This window comes from Crocuta crocuta, unplaced genomic scaffold (assembly GCF_008692635.1).
Source record: "Crocuta crocuta isolate KB4526 unplaced genomic scaffold, BGI_CrCroc_1.0 scaffold7, whole genome shotgun sequence".
NCBI lineage: Eukaryota > Metazoa > Chordata > Mammalia > Carnivora > Hyaenidae > Crocuta > Crocuta crocuta.
Genome location: NW_027531904.1, coordinates 10361987 through 10382272, shown reverse-complemented (window position 1 = coordinate 10382272; position 20286 = coordinate 10361987). Strand labels below are relative to the sequence as shown.

Genomic DNA, 20286 nt, shown 5'->3' with positions numbered 1-20286 from the left:
AGAGAAATAAATTTTGCTTGAGGAGAAGATGGAAAATCCAAATGTTCGATATGTGATATTTCCCATTTCCTCTCCTTTTTTCCAAGACGAGTTTGGAAATCACACGTGAGGGACGATCGTCACGGGAGAAATACGCAGCTTCCGATCTTCATGCCTCACCAGTTCGTTCTTGCCTGGTTTTTATTTTACGGCCATCAATCCCCTCGGCCATTAGGGTCACTTCGCCTGAGCGTGTCTGCGTTCATGAGTCCCTCAGCTCTTCACAAACAGACCGCCACCACTCACTCTGTCCCTTTGTGTCACACACGGCTGCTTTGGGAGTGTGGACTGATCATTCTCAGCTGGGATCGTGGGGCTCCCTCCCACCACCGGGCCTTTGCACGTGCTGCTGGTTTTGCAAGAGTGCCTTTCCTTTCACCGTCTGCCTCGGCGGATTAGGCGTGAGACCGGCCCCGCCCCTTTCTCCCAGAAACCTTCATAGGCCCCTCCTTGAGGCGGCGCCACGTCCCTCCTGCGGCCGCAGCAGGCTCTGTTCGCCTCCGTCCCGCGCTGCGGTGACCCGTGCTTGCGGGAACTGTGCAGACGCGGGCTCTGGCTGTGTCCTGCTCACCCCTGTACCCCCACGGCTTTGCGTGGTGCAGGGCAGGGAACACAACGGCTCAGGAAGTGCCTATTAATGAGAGACAAATATCTAAGGAATCCGTTTGCCACGTCAGCGTCTCCGGAAAGTCTTCTGTGATCCTTCCGACCCGGGAGGCCTTTCCCCACGCGCCGCCCTTTGCATTCTGTCCACGCCTGTCTTTGGCCGTGACCCCTCTCTCCTCTTCCGTCCCGTGGCAAAGAGCCGGGCACTTAGGAAGTGCTCGCTAAGTGCTCACCGGATGGCACTTAGTGGAAAACCGAACTGACAGCATGGAAAGAACCATTCCGGGACATTCCGTGTACCGGGATTGGGTTTTTTCGTCCTTACGTTGTCAAAAACAGGGTTCCAAATGTTCCCTGATATTCCAGGGGGAGCATTAATTCTGAGACCCAGCCAGCCATCCGGGTAGTTAGTTCCCTTTCCCTGTAGGTCACAGAATTCCCTAGGCGTTGCGGGTGCCGCCTTGAGGCCGCAGGTTCCCGAAGCCCAGACGTGAGGCTGCCCCGGGTTTTCACGCCACCCGCGCCGGAGCCCAGGCGACCCGTGTCATGAGGTCAAGTCAGCTGCGCGTGTCGCGCCGGCTCCTCTCCCCTGCTGCCCGGGGCTGGGGGGAGGGGGTCGGCGCGACGCCGCGGAGCCCCTGCACGGCTGACCTTGGCCACAGCCGCTGGGTGTCCAGGGCTCAGAGAGACGCGGTGTGGCCCGAGGCCCTCGTCACCATCACACTGCTGACAGGAAGCCATCTAACCTGGTCCGAGGTCCCAGGTATGCAAAGATACTGTTATCAGACAGAACATTCCAGCGGCTCCTAACCAGCTCATGCCGGACCGAGAAGGGCCAGGCCCTCCTTTGGAATGTGCCAGATGGCACAGCCTAAGCCTGCTGGGTTAACCCTTTACTGCCCAGCCAGCGTGAGACGTCCACCTGGACCCGTGGGAGATTTTGTGGCCCTCAGGCAGCCCCTGCGTCCAGGCTACTGGACCTGGACCTGGGGACCCTGGGGCGTCTGGGGAAGCTGCTCCTCGCTTCAAACCTCAGGAAATGGCCTCCGAAGGGACCGGTGAGATCTAGGCGAGTGTCTCCCGAAGTTCCAGAAGCCCAGGAGCTGACACTGGATTCGCGCCTGGGAGAGCCCGGCGTGGCTGCTCTGGACACAGGGCTTTGGGACCTGACCCCTTGCCCAGATTGTCCTGGGATCAAACCCCTGGGGTGTTTCTGGTGGCCGGAGGGAGAGACCCAGTGAGGGTCTTCCTGGGTCCCGGTCAAGGTGAGTCCAGCAGGGGGCTGGACCCCAGGGCTCTGGGAGGCTAGGGAGGAGCTGTAGGCGCCAAGCCAGAAGAAGACGCTTCAGCCCAGAGCTGGGAAAGGGAGGGGCTTGGGAAGAACCCTTTTATTTGTTTTTAAGTTTATTTATTTTGAGAGACAGAGCGCGCCAGCGAGGGAGGAGCAGAGAGAGAAAGGGAGGGGGAGAGTCCCAAGCAGACTCCGTGCTGATGCGGAGCTCGAACTCGCAGGCCATACGGCCAGGACCAGAGCCAAAACCGAGAGTTGGAGCTCAGCCGACTGAGCCGCCCAGGCGCCCCCGAGGAACAGAAGGGAAAGAGGAAGCCGGCCCATGGGACCATCCGTGGGGAACTTTCCTGTCCGGTTTCTACCCTCTGGAGAGCCCGAGACCCGCGAGCAAGACGTGGGACAGGGTCGGGGAAGCATCTTTGTTGACTTCAGCCTGTCTGGCTCAAAGCTGGGGAAGGGGGACAGCCTCAGCCGAGAAAGAAGTGTAAGTTCTAATTGTTAAGGACACTGCGGGTGCTAACTAGGGCACTGGCCGTGTCCTGGAGGGCAGAGTCGCGGGAGGAACTTTTGGGCTCCGTTTCCCGCTCTGGGCTTCAGTGCTAGAATTTTCTATTGATTTGTCTTCACCTGCACTTAATTCTGTTCCCTGCTGTGCCCTCCTCCTGTAGGCCATTGTAGTAAGTACCTAACTTGAGATGTTAGGTTTCGTAGTTCTAGAATGTTCTCTGTTTTTAAAATATTTATTTTATTTTTGGAAGAGAGACAGAGACAGAGTGTGAGCAGCAGAGGGACAGAGAGAGAGGGAGGCACAGAATCTGAAGCAGCTCCAGGCTACGAGCTGTCAGCACAGAGCCCGACACGGGGCTCGAACCCACAAACCGTGAGCTCTTGACTTGAGCCGAAGTCAGATGCTTAACTAACCGAGCCACCCAGGCGCCCCTAGAATGTTCTTTAAAAATATATTTCAGGGGCGCCTGGGTGGCTCAGTTGGTTGAGCGCCTGACTCTTGATTTGGGCCCAGGTCAGGATCTCACATTTCGTGGGATCGAGCCCCGTATGGGGCTCTGCACTGACATGCGGATCCTGCTTGGGATTCTCTCTCTCTCTGCCCCTCCCCCCTCTCAAAATAAATAAATAAATGAAAACATTTTTGATACACATTTTAGTTCTCTATTGAAACGTCCATTCCTTTCATCCATTTTCCCTCTACTTTCTCAAAAATACGGATCCAAGGCCGCCCTCGCTCCCGCCACCTCCCACACCAGGGTCCTCACAGATCCCACGTCTGACCCCTCAGCTCTTGATCGCTGGCTCCTTGTGTCCTGTCCCTTTGCGTGTCTAGTGACTTGATCCCATGCAAAGCCTGTAGGCGGCACAGCCCAGAGGCCCTGGGCTGTCAGGCTTCCCTGGAGGGTGTCGGGCTCCAGCCTCGCACAGTGAAATCCAGGAGGACCTCCTGGCCGGGACAGGTGTTTGCAGTTGTGGCCGGCCGCCGGCCGCCCTGGCTGCCACCACGCGGTCCTGCGGCGAGGCTGTGTCTTTCTGAGGCCTCGGCCGAGGCTCAGGCGCTAACCAAGCACGTGTGCTGCTGACCTTGTCGTGTGCTCAGCTCTGCAGCCCCCCGGGGTCTTCCCTGACCCCCCGTGGGGGCAGGGCTCAGCCACGGAGGTGATGGGAGCGCTTTTTTCACAGATTTGTTTTCACTCCTTATCTGAGGCTCTGTTCTCGCAGGTCCAGGCTCCGAGCTGTGAGGCGAGATGCCTGCCCTCCGCCGCGCCGTGGTCTGGAGAGGATTCCTGAGCTTCAGCTCGGCCCTCAGGAGTTGCCTTCCGTCCACCTCCGTGCGCAGCCCACAGAGAGGAGAGGGGCTGCCCGGGGCACGCGTCCGGGATGCTCGGCTGTCCCAGGACGGCCGGAAGCCAGGCGCGGAGCGGAGGCGCACCAGGAGTCACCGGGGACCAGCGTGGCTCTCACGCGGAACAGCAGGAGGCTGCGCTCTAACGCGGGGAACGTACGGTCTGGGAAGACAGAGCGATGCTGGAGAAGCATGCTCGGTGAACGCTTGCTAGATTGCGCCAATTAAGCTAGAAATTGTGCATTTAAATGTTACCTCCAGGCTGAACTTTGCGGGGGTAAAGTCTAGCATACAATTAACACACAGAGGGCGGAGGACTGAGCTCTCTCTCACCTCTGACACAGAAGAGAGCAAAGAGTCTGAAAGGCAAGTTTGACAAACAACTCATGACCACGACGACTGTGCTGACAAGGAAGGAAGGAAGGAAGGAAGAGAAAAATGTAGGGAACAGTTCAAAGGAGACGCTTGTTTATTACAAGCATCACAAGCGTTGACTTGAAAGAGTATACAGATGAAGTTTGCTTGTTCCTGACAGAAATGTGAGCAGAATGAATGATCAGAATGCTTAATTTTAAAAGAAAGGCAAGTGGCCAAAATCATAAGAAAAAAAATGTTCCAGTAAAGGCAGAATAAAACAATCGGTTCGATCCGATTGATTGATTGTAAGCGTAGCAGAGAAACTAAGTGTGGAACAATTTAAATAACGATCAAGTCAAACAATGTAAATGTCAATCCAAATGGCTGGGTTGCTTAAATTATGATGAATTAAAGAATGGTGTGAATATGACCCTATCCTGACAGAAACGTGGCTATTTATGGGTGTAGATGTGTATGAACATATGCACGGGCTGAATGACACATGACGAATTGGTGATAGTTGACATCATAGAACTATTCTTTTACTGACGATATTTACATATCATAACAAGCATGTATCAAGAAATCAAGAGGCAGACACTTGGGGCGTCTGGGGGGCTCAGTCAGTTGTTTGACTCAGTTTGGGCTCAGGTCATGATCTCACAGTTCATGGGGCCANCCCTATCCTGACAGAAACGTGGCTATTTATGGGTGTAGACGTGTATGAACATATGCACGGGCTGAATGACACATGACGAATTGGTGATAGTTGACATCATAGAACTATTCTTTTACTGACGATATTTACATATCATAACAAGCATGTATCAAGAAATCAAGAGGCAGACACTTGGGGCGTCTGGGGGGCTCAGTCAGTTGTTTCTGACTCAGTTTGGGCTCAGGTCATGATCTCACAGTTCATGGGGCCGAACCCCACGCTGCAGCGAGGAGCTTGCTTGGGCTTTGCTCTCTGACCCTCCCCACACCCCCTTCAAAATAAATGAACTGTAGGAAAGGAGGCAGACAGTGAACCGACTGAGCCACCCAGGTGCCCCTAACCGGTGGCTGCTTAAATCAAGTCCACCTGGTGGATTAAGTCCAAGGGCTTCTTTGCTCCCTGTGCCTGTTCCAAACTCCCAGCGCTTTCCAGCTCATTCCGTCCAGCACTCTGACCTGCCTCCGACCTCCCCGCAGTCAGCAGCCGACTTCTGGGTCACTGTCCCAACGTTCACGAGGGGGCAGGGCCCGCGGCTCTGCCTTCCGCTCCACCCGCACTCCGGCTTTATCTCTTCCGGCGTCCGGATCGTAGAAGTCGTCCCCACGAGCTGACCGCACCCCGCCCGGCAAGCCCGTTCCATCTGCAGTCAGCGTGCTTTTCTCTGCGATGACGTTTTTACCACGTGAAGCTACTTCTCCCTCCACATCAGGTGATGTCCGCAGGTGCTTGGAGAAATTCCACTCTTAACTTTCTCAACCTCCACAGATGAGGAAGTCCTGCGATACCTGTTCTTCCCTGACTTGTTTCACTCAGCATAACACTCTCTAGTTCCATCCACGTTGCTGCAAATGGCAGGATCTCATCCTTTCTCATTGCCGAGGAGTATTCCGTGTATATATAAGCCACATCTTCTTTATCCATTCGTCAGTCGATGGACATTAGGGCTCTGCCCATACTTTGTCTATTGTCGATAGCGCTGCTGTAAACATGGGTGCATGTGCCCTGTGCATCAGCGTTTTTGTATCCTTTGGATAAATTCCTAGTAGCGCAATTGCTGGGTCGTAGGGTCGTTCTATTTTTAATTTTTTCTTAACAGAAGACCGTGGGGGAGGGGAAGGGGAAAAAATAGTTTCAAACAGGGAGGGAGGGAGGCAAACCGTAAGAGGCTCTTAAATACAGAGAACAAGCGGAGGGTTGATGGGGGGAGGGGGGAGGGGCATTGAGGAGACACCTGTCAGCACAAGGGCTGGCGTCGTGTGTAGGCGATGAATCACGGGAATCCACCCCGCAGCCAAGAGCACCCAGTCTGTGCTGTATGTTAGCTCACGTGACAGTAAGTTATATTTAAGAAGAAAAAGAAGAAGAAGAAGACTTCTGCCCTTTGGCGGGGGGGGGGGGTGGGGGGGGGCAGTTTTCTTCTTTGCTGCTGCTCTCAGGCCACCCCTGAGTGGTGCTGCCCCGGCAGGAGCCTGTTTGGGACGGACGTGGGGCACAGGGAGCTGGCTGATTCGTGATCCGGGCGCCAGCCTCCTTCCTCCCCAGGAGGCCACGGCTGTGACCTGCGTGGGTAATCGTACGTGTCCTGTTTCTGGAACTTACTTGTGCCTCTGGACCCTGTAGGCCCAGACTCAAAGGCACCGTTTCCATCGCGTGCTCACTCTTTGTGGCTTGGGGGGGGGGGGTCGCCAGTGCCTGGATCCTAATGGCAGTTTTGACCCTTCCGTGACTCACATCCGACGCACACTCTCACCCAGGACCCAGGGGCACGCCAGGACCTGCCTTTCCAGTGGGGACGGTTCTGCGCGGCCGAGAGCATGGCCGGGTTCCAGAACCCCGGGGGCCGGGGGGAGGGCGGCGCTGGACTCTCCGGCCTCACATGAACTCCTTACTGGCCAGGAAGTCCTCGGGCACTGTGGAATTTGCCGGATCACGTGGCCCTAGTGGCAGGGCTGTTTGCATCACAGTCCAGAACCCAGGGCACAATTCTCTGGGCTCTGGGCTCTGGCCAGGAGCCTGGGCAGCTGGAGTCAGGCTGTCTTACAGGACCATGGAAAGGCCCAGAAGGCACCTGGGCGAGGAAGGGTGGGGGCAGAGACGCCATGTTCCCCTCCCAATTACTGCGCTTTTCATGGCCATGTCTGCTTCAGCACTAATTCATCTCTTTTCCCCTTTGAGGATAGAATTTACCTTTCGAGCTCTGCCTCCAAGAATCTAATTTCATATATGCAACACCCTGAAACTAAATATGCTTCCGTTTACTGATTGCCTGGACACAGAAGTGCTCATTCCTTCCAAGAGAGCTTTTAAATATTTATTTGCTTGCATGGAGGACTTTAGAAGTCCTCTGTTAGCCCTTAGGAAGGTCAAGTTAACATTTTACCCACCATTGCTTCTCAGGGTCCAGGCAGCATTCTCCAATAGAAATATAGTATGAGCCACACGTTAGTTTAAACGTTCTAGCGGCTGTGTTACAAAAGGAAAAAGAAACAGGTGAAATTAATCNGGGGGAGGGTGCAGAGAGAGAGGGAGACACAGAATCCGAAGCAGCTCCAGGCTCTGAGCTGTCAGCACAGAGCCCGACGCGGGGCTCGAACCCGTGAATCATGAGATCATGACCTGAGCCGAAGTCAGACACTCAACCGACTGAGTCCCCCAGTTGCCCTGAAATTAATCGTAATAATATATTATGTTTAATCTAAAACATCTGAGTGCATGTGGCACTAGCCGGGTGTCAAGCCTCCATTACCACACGCGGCGAGGGGTCGTGTTGGAAAGCTCTGGTCCTGACTCGTCCCCAGGAACTCCCCACATTCATACTAAACCTTAGAGGTTACACATTCCCCCCATGTCTTATCCCGTTTATTCCTTAAGAGACAAAGAACAAACGGGTTTTGTCACTTCCATGTTAAAAATGAGAAAATCGAAGCTCAGAGAAATGAGCTCATTCGCCCGAGACGGCCTGGTGGCCAGAAAGTGGTGCAAGTGGGACTCACCTCCCGCCATTTTAGGCTGATTCTGTCTTCAACGGAGCAGTGGCTCCAAACTTGTCTGCACATTCAAGTCCCTTCGGGATTGTTTAAAATCTCCAAAGCCCAGCCACAGCCCAGGCGCGGGGAATCGCAGCATCGGGGGGTTGGACGCGGTACCAGCAGGCGGGTCCAGCACGCGCTCGGGTCTGGGAAGCATCTGACGGGAAACACGCAGTTCCGCTGGCGCAGAAAGGAAGACAGTCCAGTGCGTTTCTGCGATGGGGGCTTCATCGTGTTGCTGGGCTTTGGGTTTTCATGGAATTAATATTATTTAGCTGATGCTGGTTTCTTGGTTTTGTTAGGACTTCATTTCTGCACAGTCACTATGAACGACAGGACCCTAGGGAAACTGTCCTGAATGTCCCTCATCCGTTTCTCTTACGCCGTGAGTGGTATCGACGCGGTAACGAAATTAAACTGTTTTCTCACTCAATCAGCAGATGTATGAGAACTCGCACCATGTGCGATGTTGGAGGACATGGGGGAGAAAAATGAATGTCGAGCTCATGTTTTGGGGGGCTCACAGCTTGGGGCAGGAAGCTCACGCACGCGTCTGAACGGCCGCGGGACAGAGGATGCGTCACGATGAGAACGTGCCCTGGGGGTCTGCACGGAGGAGGCACTGGGTACCTGGGTGCTCGTGGGCGGAGGGGAGCTGCTTTACAGGAAATAGTGGGGTGGCTGCGACCAGCCGGGAACGCTGCTGCGTCCTCGTCAGGACGCTTGTCTGCAGGGGCTGAAACCCCACGGGACCTGGTGACGGCAGGAGGAGAGATGTTCAGCTCGCGGATCCACCGGCTGAAACACCAGACGGCGGGGAAGCCTCTGGAACATCAGGAACCACAGACGCCAAAACAATCCGGTCTCTTTCTCTCTGATTTTCTCTATGTCGGTTCCTTCTCTCTTACGTTAAACTGGCTTCCTCAACGCGATCGAAACAGGACTGCGAAAATTCCTCTTTTGCGTGCGTCCCACACTGTCCAGCACCAGCAGGAAAATTTCCAGACAGCTGGTCCCCCAGCCAGAATAACAGGCGAGGAGAGCAGCAGGTGCGGGTGGAAACGAAGCAAGGTTGGCCGTGAGCTGATCCTCGCTGAGGCTGGAGACTGAGCACACGGTCTCCGCAATGCTATGTGCTCGGCTCTTACATACGTTGCAGATTTTCTTTAAATGCAACAAAAAAGTCCCCAAGAAGAAGTCATGTTCCCTCGTCTTGATCCAAGTCCGGGTCCAGCACCAGTGACCAGGGCGCATGCTGACGTGAGGACTCGGCGGCTCTAGGGAGGACCTGGTGTCTGGGACCGCGGGGCCGGACGGAAGAGCTGTTCCCCAGATGACAGGGAGTCTGTCTCCAGGGAAGGAGGGGAGGGCTCCCAGGCAGAGGCGGCCCCGCTCCAGGCTGACCTCTGACCCTGTATCACCTGCGTCTCTCTCCTGGGCTCAGTGCCTGCACTTCTGAGGGTCACCACTGCCCCGGCTGGATGTTCCCTGTGCACCTGCACCTCAGGGTGCCCCGAGTCAACGTGGACCCCCCGCCCCTCCAGTCTCCTCCTCTGCTGGGTGCCCCAGCCGCCCCTTCTGAGTCGTCTTCCACTGAACGTGCTCCCTCCACACACTCAAATCTCAGCGTAGTCGACTCTACCTCTGAAGCATGTCTCCTCCGCCCTGTCCTCCTTACTCCCTGCTCCTGGCCCCGAGTCAGCGGGCCCCCAGCCCCCCGCTCCAGAGCCCACACTGGCCCACAGCACCCTCAGCTGTCCGCATCGCCGAGTTAACGACTTCCCTCTGTGCTTCGTGATCCTGTGACAACCATGAGGCCATTTATTTATTTTCTTAATGTTATTTATTTTTGAGAGAGAGAGACAGACAGACAGACAAAATGCAAACAGGGGAGGAGCAGAGAGAGAGGGAGACACAGAATCTGAAGCAGCTCCAGGCTCTGAGCTGTCAGCACGCGGGGCTCGAACCCCCGAACCGTGGGATCCTGACTTGAGGCAAAGTTGGACGCTCAACCGACTGAGCCCCCCAGGTGCCCCAAGGCCATTTAAAATCTGGTCTTAAACTGCTTCTAAGCTTCCTGCCATTTGCACCACTGTGCATTTACACGCATGTACACGTGCTGCCTCTTCTTCACGGACATGTTGGCTGAACTCTATAAGATGGAGCTGAAGTCCCACCTCCTTTATAAAAACCTTCTCTGCCTTCTCGGGCCGTCTCACCCCCCCGTACGCCACCTCCCAGGCCCTCCCCGTGTGTGCGGCGCCTCCGACAGCGGTGACCTACTCACATTTGTGTCCCCCTTTCCCACGCGGAAGCCCCTCTCAGTTACGATGAGCGTATCCCGTGTACATGAAGCAATGAACACGTTTCTTGGGGAGCCTGGGTGGCTCATTTGATTGAGCGCCCAACTCTCGATTTTGGCTCAGGTCCTGATGCCACAGTTTGTGAGTTCAAGCCCTGCATCGGGATCTGCACTGACAGCTCAGAGCCTGCTTGGGGTTCTCTCTCTCCCGCCTCCCTGTCCCTCCCCTACTCTCTCTCCCTCAAAATAAATACACATTAAAGAAAAAAAAAGAATAGGGAGACATCCAAATGTGGGATGAGGGCGAAAGCTTGGAAACGAAGAATTGAGTAAATTTCTTAATACATTAGACGGCTGCAATACGGAACGGGCTTCTAGATCCCAAGGGCCCCCAGAACTCCGGCTCAGCCACTTATTGAAGATTGAAGACGGGTCTGCAGCTTCAGCGAAAGGGAACTGCCTCCCGATACAGCCCTTCCGTGTTTGGAGAGCTCCTGTCGGGTCCTCCTGACGGACCGAGTCCTCCCCCGCGGCTCCGGCCGGCCCCACCTCTACCCCCTGACACTCCCCGAGGGGCCGCCAGACTTCGGACGACGCTGAACACCACACATGCCGCCACGGATCCCTCGGAAGGCAGGGTCTGAGTCGCTAAGCCTCTGCCTCTGCTCCCGGCTCAGCCGGCCTCCGCCTCTGGGTCTGTGGCTCCAGAGTCCAGGCCGCCCCCTGGACACCAACGAGGAGTGAGGAGGAGGACTCGTGCGTGGTACCCAGGGCGCGCTTGACGTGGCCTGACACGGCATAGCTTTCACCCGGGTGCTTGGCGGCCCGTGATGAAGAGCAGAGGAGCCGGGTGCGCCTCGGGGCTGGGACTGGCCGGCAAGGGGGAGCCCTTCCTGAAATCCATCCCGCCTGATCGCACCATCTCCACGCCGTCGCAGCCCCCTCGCTCCTGAATTCCGTGCGCCTGAAGCCAGCTTGTTCAGAACTTTCCACTGTACATTCTCAGAATTTATTGATCTGTTTTTTAAAAAATATATCCTTTCCTTGTTTGATAGAGCAAAGGGGAAGGCATTGTTCACAGATTTCCGAATAACATGTGCCTTAGAATCCAATACATGAGTGGTCCCTTTACTGGAGATTACGTACAAGGGGCGCCTGGGTGGCTCAGTCAGTGAAGCTTCTGATTCTGGGCTTCAGCGCAGGTCATGATGTCGCAGTTCGTGAGTTCGAGCCCCATGTCGGGCTCTGCGCTGATGACACAGAGCCTGCTTGGGATTCTCTCTTCCTCTCCCTCTGCCCCTGACCCCCCCCAAAATAAGTAAATAAACATTAAAAAAATAGAGATTATGTAAGAGGACAGAATAAACCTTATCTCATTAGACTTCCAGAAATAAAGTGGGGTTTCTTAGTCACCCGTGACTGGGATTCTTGTGCAAACCTGAGGTGCTGTGAGGGAAGGGACTGGGCTTCCCGGGTCTCTTCTCAGTTTGGGGGTGAAGGTGGGGGTGGGTGGGAGAATGGGTGAAGCTCTCGCTTCCTCGGCTGACTGTCTGGAAGGGGAAGAACGGTTGGAAATCGAGCCGTAGTGATTTGTGGCCCATAAAGAAATTCAGACTGTCAGAGTCTCTAAGTAACTCTGCCACCAAGCCCGGCAGCACCTGACACCCCGCGGGGGAGGGAGCGCCCTGGGGAGGGTCGGGCGCATGTCTATGTCAGGGAGACGGCGTGACCCGATCAGAAGGGCTTTAGCCGGAATTTAGAAGAGGGAGAGACGCCCAGATAAGCCTGTGGAGCCAGTTGCTGTGCAGTGTGCAGGCTTGACTCACACAGGAGGAGCTTATGATTCACAGAGAAGATTGGGGGGGGAAGGGCTGTAAACGATGCACGCAGCCTCGGCCGCCGACACCATAGCACACATTTCTCTGGTGATAACGTGCATTTGAGGTCGAGATAGAGGGTTGTAAATGCAGGCTTACAAGGTAGCATGACGTGGTGTGATAAGAACTCAAGATAGGAATATAGGGATTACCAAGGGCAAACTTTTTTAAAGTTAGTTTTTATTATTTAAACATTTTTATAGCGACGCCTGGGTGGCCTAGTCGGTTAATTGTGCGACATCGGCTCAGGTCACGATCTCGCATTCGTGGGTTCAGACCCGTGTCGGGCTCTGTGCTGACAGCTCAGAGCCTGGAGCTGCTTTGGATTCTGTGTCTCCCTCTCTCTCTGCTCCTCCCCTGCTCGTGCTCTGTTTCTCTCTCTCTCAAAAAAAAAAAACTAAAAAATTAAAAAGAAAAACCACTTTAACAAAAGGTAACACTATCGTAAACACTAAAGTCCTAGTTTGTCGATTTAGGGATCATCGACCTTAAAAGTGTATGCCCCTCCCCCCTGATTTTTTTATATCTCTTTCTCATCTATTCAGGCTGCAAAAAACTGGTCCTGAAATTTCACACTCAGATGGGATTTGTAAAAGACCCAGTCTGTTGTAAAATTGGTTTTTAAATGTTTATTTATTTTTGAGAGATAGAAGGAGGGGCAGAGAGAGGGAGACCCAGAACCAGAAGCAGCTCCAGGCTCTGAGCTGTCCGCACAGAGCCCGACGCGGGGCTCGAACCCACGAACCGTGAGATCATGACCCGAGCTGAAGTCGGACGATTAACCGTCCGAGCCCTCTGGGCGCCCCTGACCCCCCAGTTTCTCTTAGAACTGCCCCTCGGGGGCTGAGGTCACACTCCATAAAGTCAGCAGACGGTGCTCACGTCAACAAATTCTCCTGACTTGTCACAACTCTTACGAACACATCTCGCTGTGGCCTGGGCATCTCAGAAATTAGCGAGATGCCAATTATGTGACCTGCCTGTTTGCGCAAGGGGCCCTGCTGTGCTTCGGGGCACGTCTGAGACAAGCACACGGTGATTACAGGCTGGCTCTGGGGACCGGCCTCAATTAGCCAACCGCTTCTCAGTTGTCATTATATTATCCATATTTATAGCATCTGACATTCTCACGGTGCTCTTTAATCATGCTGCATGTGGGTTGCCTTCATCTAAATCTTTCACCAAACTCGGGGTACCGGACGTTCCTGTTCTCTGCACCTTCCCGGCGGAGAAACAAGCGCTGAGCGGTGTCCAGGGACAGCACCTGAGGGTTATGGTCGCAGGTCAGTCGGGCAGGTTAGTGGCAGTTAAACGTGCAAACCGAGGTAAAGGCCCGCGGGGTACAGGAGCGTAGGTCGATGAGATACTCAGACACTGGGCTAAAGGCGAACATATAGAGTCTTTAGGCCGGAGACCTGAGGACCGGACTTGCCTGACCAGAGCCGCGGAATGTCCGGAGCCTAGAGCCTGGGCGGCCAGCAGCACGGGGAACCGAGGACGTCTGTACCTTGCACGCTGGGCCGGCTCCGGCGTCCTTCTTCCTCTCCGCGGCCCCCCCTCCCCTTCCTCCCTGGGTCTGAGAGCTCCCTACTCTGTCCTGGCCCTTCTTCATCCCCGGACTGGGCAGCGAAGAAGCTTGGGGCAGGGAAGAGAGGGTTGTCTGAATCTGAAATACAAACGTAGGATCCCCTCCATCTGCTCCCTGCTGATACCCCCCCCACACAGCTTGAGCATGGACCCCGATTGCAGAGACTCTGACAAAATTTGTTTATGATGCATGATGTTCCCCTTGTGATTCGCAATGATCCCACGGAAATGCCGCAGGGAGTCGCAGAGCTCTCCCGGGCGCGCCCCGTTCCGCAGGCTCAGCGACGTGCTTAGACGATTTTCTTGGCCCAGCCACCCGGACAGGCGCCTCTCTGTCACTCCACATCGGGTTGGAGAACACACCCGCCCCGCTCTTTTCTTCATTGTAACTCGTAAAAGCTCATCCTCAAGTCTGCCGATCTGGAAATTATTTGAATGCAGGGCTGGGTTTGTTAGAAATGTTTTTTTGGCCCTAAATAGAAAACCAACCAAATGTTAGATTGTGTGCTGTTTCTTCCTTCTAATCCACGGTGAACATGGTGCTTAGGTTTTGTTTTCTTTCGTTAGATGAGTAATTTCAAAGGCGAGTCACCTGTGCTGAGAGTTCCTCGTCAAGTTCAGCATCGGACCAAGCGGGGCAGGCTGGTTTTGTCAATGTCATCACTCAGCAAAGGGCTTTGCAAGGAATGGCTTTCCGGAGCCTCCGCCTGACCCTGGCCACTGCTCAGCGTGGGGTCACACATTGTCACACGCTCCCAGGCAGTGTCTCCAGCCTCAGCTTTACTTGCTAACCCGTCCAGCCCGAGGGTAACCCCACAGGACGTCTCGGCAGCCAGCCCCCCACGCAGCTTACTGGCCAGCGGAGGGGTCCCCCACCTCCCTTCGAATCCTAGTCATGTCTTCCTCCTCCTTCCCGCTCTCGTTTGCAGCTGACCCTCCCGGAGGAATGGTGTCTTTGGTCAAGGCTGCTCCTCTCTTTGTGCTTTTGATCCTGTACGATCCTCTCCTCTGGCTCCAACAGGCGCCCCTCCTCCCTGCAAAAACACCAAGTCTCTGCCTCACAAAAGAAATGCCCTTCCCTGAAAACAAAACATAGTCCTTTTACTTCTCTATGACTCACCATCAAGGTCTCTAACCCACACTCTACACCCGGGGGGACTGAACGGCGTCCACCAGAGTTCATGTCCACTCGGATGCTCGGAATGTGACCTGATTTGGAAATAGAGCCTTTGAAGAATCAATTAGTTAAGACTCTCTAGGGACGCCCGGGTGGCTCAGTCGGTTAAGCATCCAACTTCGGCTCAGGTCATGATCTCGAGCTTCAGGAGTTCAAGCCCCGCGTCGGGCTCTGTGCTGACAGCTCAGGGCCTGGAGCTGCTTCGGATTCTGTGTCTCCCTCTCTCTGACCCTCCCCTGCTTGTGCGCTCTCTCTCTCTCTCTCTTTCTCAAAAAAATAAGTAAACATTAAAAAAAAGAATAGATGAAATTATCACGGATTTTGGGCTGGGTCAACGGCTGGGCCGGACTCTCTGCACCTCCTACTTGGTTTATGGCTCAGCCTTCCCTGGCTCCCTGGCTCCAGTCATTGCTCACGCTGCCGCTCCCGGTGCGTGAATCATGTGTTACTTCCCTGATTGAAAATCCCCGATGGTTCCCTACCACCTGGAGAAGTTCAAGGCGCCGGCCCTGACATTTTCTAATTCCGCCATAATTTAGTCCCAGTGCGTCTAATCTGGTTTTATGTTGTGCCTCTTAACCCCACCTAAGAGAGCAAGGTTTCCCAAGCTATGTGTCACTGCTGTCCCTCCCCAAGCCTTGTGAGGCAGTGTTTCCTGATTGCCCCCCACCCCCGGATCCACTGGAAATTTTAACAGCATGAATAATAGTATATGTTTGTCACGTTCTGGGCCCCCTTTGGAGACCTACAAATCCTTGGGCTATCTGAGGTTGCTTTGCCCCCGAAAGGCAATTTCGACATCTGTGGAGGTGACATCACTCTGTGTCCAGAAGTGCGAGGGCATGAGTGGGGTGAACGTGAACTTTGGAATCTGAATCAGATCAGGATTTCTTCTCCAAAATGTTCAAGCTGTGTGACCATCGAGAAGCCGTTCAAACTCTCCGGTTGCCAGAGACGCGTGTGCAGGTGGGGGCCCTCCTCAAGACCCCCCCCACCAGACCACCCGCTCCTTTGTCCATTACTATTTCCCTTCCTTCCCTTCCACGGGAGCCCGGAGCACTTTCTGCTGAGCCTCCTGCGGCTTACCCGTCCCAGAGTCCGCTTCCCCGCGGAGGGGCACAGCCTGATGATTTCCCACACAAGGGGTCCCACGAACGTGCCTCCTCACCCCCCACGCTCTGCCCAGCGGCCCAGGGGGGCTTGGACACTGCCCGTCTGTATGTGCTCCAGGTACTTTCTCTGGCTCAAATGTCCCTTCCAATCGCTTGCCTTCCCCCCGAGGGGGTGTGAGCGGCCGTGGGCGCCCCCAGCCTCCCGTCCTGCCCGTCCGTGAGCTTCCCCGCGGGGCAGACGGGTCGCTGAGCCAACACCCCCACCCCGCCCGTCTCCCAGGGGGTGTTCACGCATCAGAGCTGGGGCCGCCCTCCCGGTGCCCGACCCACACTAGGGAAGGGGCCTCGTCTCCGGGCCCCGGGTCCTGCCCCGCTGCGGTCTCCCGCGTCCCCCTGAGCCCATTTAGGTTCGCAGCACACGCTCCTCCTGCGTTGGAGGCCGCGCCGTGGAAGGCTTCGAACACTAGCACTTTGTACGTAGCTCGTGACCACCTGCTTCCAACGCTTTGGGGAAAAAGCAGGATACAGGATACGGAGGTAGCGTTCGATCGAGCTGTTGGAGAGTGATTTAACTGGTGGCCTTCCAGGACCAGGACGCAGCCTGCAGGAGGTGATGGCGGGACCCCCTGCGGACGCGGATTTCCTGGGGACTGTCACCAGTTCTGGGGCCCTGCCTCCAGGAATTGTGATTTATTGCTCTGGGGTGTGGCCTGGGCTTGGGAAGCTTAAAAAAAAAGTGCTCAGATAATCTTAACGGGTAGACAAGCCTGGGAGCCACTGGGTTATGGGGTTATTGAACATCAGCAGGGTGTAGGCAGTATAGACCACGCTTTCCAAGAGCTCTCCAGCGGAGGGAGAATGAGCACAGGAGCTTGAAGGCGTGGGAGGGAAGCAGGGGGCGAGGGCTTGCGTATTCGTTTCGGAGGTGGGGGAGCTTGGAAATCTTGTTGGCTCAAGGAAGCAATCCAGGCACAATACAGATCCAAGCTAAGAGAGCAGGAAGTTTCTAGAATACTGGAGGTGATGGGTCAGTGGCATGAGTGGAGGGATTTATCTTAGGAGGAGGGTGTTCTTTGCACTGTGCTCTCTGCTCAGAATGACCCCTTGTTCCTTCAACGCCCAGCTCAGAGCAGGCGTCTACCACTGACCCCACACAGCAGTGACCTGTGTCACGGCATTCCCTGTGTCACAGCTACAATGAGGGCGATGTTATTTCTGAGTCTTGCTCCCTGAAGGCAAGACCATGCCTCAGGCAACTTTGTGACCTGTTTGTAAGTCCTGTGCGGTTCTTGGAGAATACTATCCTCACTTAGATGCACTGCACCCCACCTTTTCACAAAAGTGATTTAGGAAAGCTTACGAGGGTATCTAAATTTTAAGCTGGCATAAGTGTGGGGGGTTAAAAATAAAGGGGAAAAAACAGAGGCAACAAAATAGAATAAAAAACAAGCCATAATTGCAAAAGATCACCTACATGCCGGCTTCAAAAAGGGCAGCATTTGGGGCGCTTGGGGGCTCAGTCGGTTAAGTGGCTGACTTCGGCTCAGGTCATGATCTCACGGTTCGTGGGTTCGAGCCCCGCGTCGGGCTCTGTGCTGACAGCTCAGAGCCTGGAGCTGCTTCACATTCTGTATCTCCCTCTCTCTCTCTGCCCCTCCCCTCTCATCCTCTGTTTCTCTCTCAAAAATAAAGAAATAAACATTTTTAAAAGGGCATCATTTGGCTCTGAGCTTTCTGTCAGCCAATGTAAAAGGACTGAATCTGGACCATAAAATTCACAAGTGTTCACTACAAGTGAGCGGATGACAGAGTGACAATCCTTACTCCAGTCTCCTCTGTATCAAGCTTAGCTGCAAACTCCTTCCAGTGGGTTCCAATATGGAAGCCCTTAGGTGATAAAGGTCTTATTCCAGTGTCTGTGCTACACAGCGAGTCGCTCTGCAGCCCGGTGACCAAAATGAGCTACTGACTGTCTGTCGTTGGTCTCGTGGGTGGATGGGCTCAGCGAGGTGCTTCTCGCCCGGGGTCCTTCACAACCAGCTGGTGGCCGGAGCCAGGGCCCCCTAACGGCTTCTTCGCTCGGGTATCGCGTCTGACACGCAGCCTGGGATGGGAGGAGGGGCGGGAGGCTGGCCCGACATCTCCCTCCACGCAGACTGTCCGTTGGGTGCCATGAGCTTCCTCACAGCATGGCAGCCGGCTTTCCCCACCGGAAACAGATCGAGGGAGTCCCACAGAAGCTGGCAGCCTTCTAGAATCTGTAGCAGGATTCTCGCACACAGAGTCGTGACACTGGGGCTTTTCTTTCCAAGAAGCAACTTTATTCCTGCCGGCACCACTCAGTTGGGCTCGTACCCGAAGAACAGAGCCCCGAGCTCCACTTGGCGTAGTTTTTTATATACTTTCTCCTTCTTTGTCTCCCATATGTAAGTGGTCTCATGTTACGAGGTCATCAGCGATATTATTACAGACGTGTAGAGCCAGGTTGCCTTGGGTTTTTTTTCTTTCTCTCCTTAGTGAGGGGACCCAACCACAAATCTAGCCTCACGGAGTCCCACCTACCATGTCCTGCTAATCACAGCAATCGCAGGCAAACCCAATTCAAGAGGGCAGAGGGAATAGAGCGCATCTCTGTGCTCGAAAGCCGGAGCTGGCGCAATAAAAGGGAGAAGATGCAGACTATGACGTGCAAAGGCAGCGCAGGGCTGCCTACGTGGGGTCAGCCAGTGGCTCCCCTGGCACCTGGCCTCCCTGCTTTGGGACGTGAAAACCAGGGTCATTTGGCCTGATGGTGTAGTTTTAAGACACCCACACAAAGAGAGTCAAGTCACGAGACTTTTCTATCCCAAAGCCCAGGAGCTGGGGAGGGTCAGTGAGTGGTTTCCGGGGGCTGGAATTCAGGCACGGGCTGCTCAAGTCTTTGCATTCATAACCTTTGAGCTCTTAGCAGCTTACAAGGTATTTTTTGCCCCCAAGGGGTAGCGTCGCTCCCTCATACAGATGGGGTCATTAGTTTCCGAGAAGGAATCTGCCTACGGAGGGGGTACTGGGGCTCGAATCCGGGTCCACCCCCTCGAAATCCTGGGCTACGCCACTGTCTCCCATCTCATCATATTTAAGAATAGAAAAGCAGTTATTAAAACGACGAGATCTGGACATCCCAGCTCCTTACTGATTTGAATAAGGGCTCAGTCATAGTTGGTGAGACACTTGACATAAGCAGGGAAGGGGCCCGGCAAGTGGGCACAGCACGGGGACAGCACGGAAGGAGGCGCCCGGGCAGGGCACAGGGTCTGCGGTCCTCTGGGCCGGGGTCAGGGTGGGTGCGACGCAAGAGCGTGTGCAAGGGGTTCAGAGGGAGGGAGAAGGGGGGAGGGAGGGACTCGCACTTGGGAAGGGACTGCGCCCTCCAGGGCTGACCGAGTGCACCGGACGACAGGGGCCGGGGCCACGACGCGCGCCAGCGGCCTGGCTCCGGGCCCCGTGTGGTCCCAGACCACCAGTTTCATCACCGAGACAGGAACAGGAAGTGAGAGGAGGGGGAGGAGGAGAGGGAGCCCCTGAAGAGAACAGCACGGACGGGACAGTGCGTTCCTGGGCCGGGCGGCAACCAGCCCGAGAGAAGTCCCTACAATCAGACAATGGAGACTCGAAGGGCAGGGAGGAAAGCCAGGCGCTGCAGCGGCTGCCCGGCTTCCTACCTCCCGCAGAACCACGACGGCCCTGGCGCACAGTAGGTCTGCGCCGGGCCCGCTCTCGGCTGTCGTAACGTTACCTTCCTCCCCTGTGGATGGAGCCCTTCTTTACCTTTGGGATGTTCCATTTTGAAATACCTTAAAATAGCCAGAACAACTTCATTACATAAAGTACTTTCTTTCCTCTTCTTCTTTTTTTTTTCCCGTTTGGCTTAAAATGACCTTTATGAGTCCCTCTTAATTATAAACATAATACATGTCCAGAACCTCATGAACACACACAGACTCCAGAAATGAACGACCAACAGAATCAAAGCCTCTAGAATCGCGCTGACCGGGGACCGTTTTCACATTGCTGCCCCGATTTCCTACTCGGTTTTCCTTCAACCTGCTGCAGGTATTTTCCTCGGCCATGAAGTGCGTGCCTCACTGGCAGTCTTACATACGGGTCTACTGCCTGAATACACTATCCCTGACTCCAGGCTTTGATGTTATCAATTTTCTTCCTTTGCTATAATAAACTATGCTGTCATAAACATCCTAGTATTTAAAATCCATGTGCAAAACAAGTTGTTTCCTTAGGCTACATTCCAGCCAGAATTACTTGATGGCAGATGTGGAATGCTTTTAAGTCTTTTATC

At 54.7% G+C, this 20286-nt stretch overlaps 1 long non-coding RNA gene across 3 annotated transcripts; it reads left to right on the top strand.

Annotated features, from left to right (window-relative positions):
- The first annotated feature begins 1720 nt into the window (after positions 1 to 1720).
- Positions 1721 to 4215, top strand: LOC144240143 (uncharacterized). 3 transcript variants are annotated; one of them, XR_013337613.1, is made up of 3 exons: positions 1721 to 1910; positions 2158 to 2420; positions 3668 to 4215. It is a non-coding gene; the product is annotated as an uncharacterized LOC144240143 (long non-coding RNA). The 3 variants fall into 3 exon arrangements; XR_013337612.1 differs by having other exon boundaries at positions 2070 to 2420; XR_013337611.1 differs by lacking the exon at positions 1721 to 1910 and having other exon boundaries at positions 1917 to 2420.
- The last annotated feature ends 16071 nt before the right edge of the window (positions 4216 to 20286 follow it).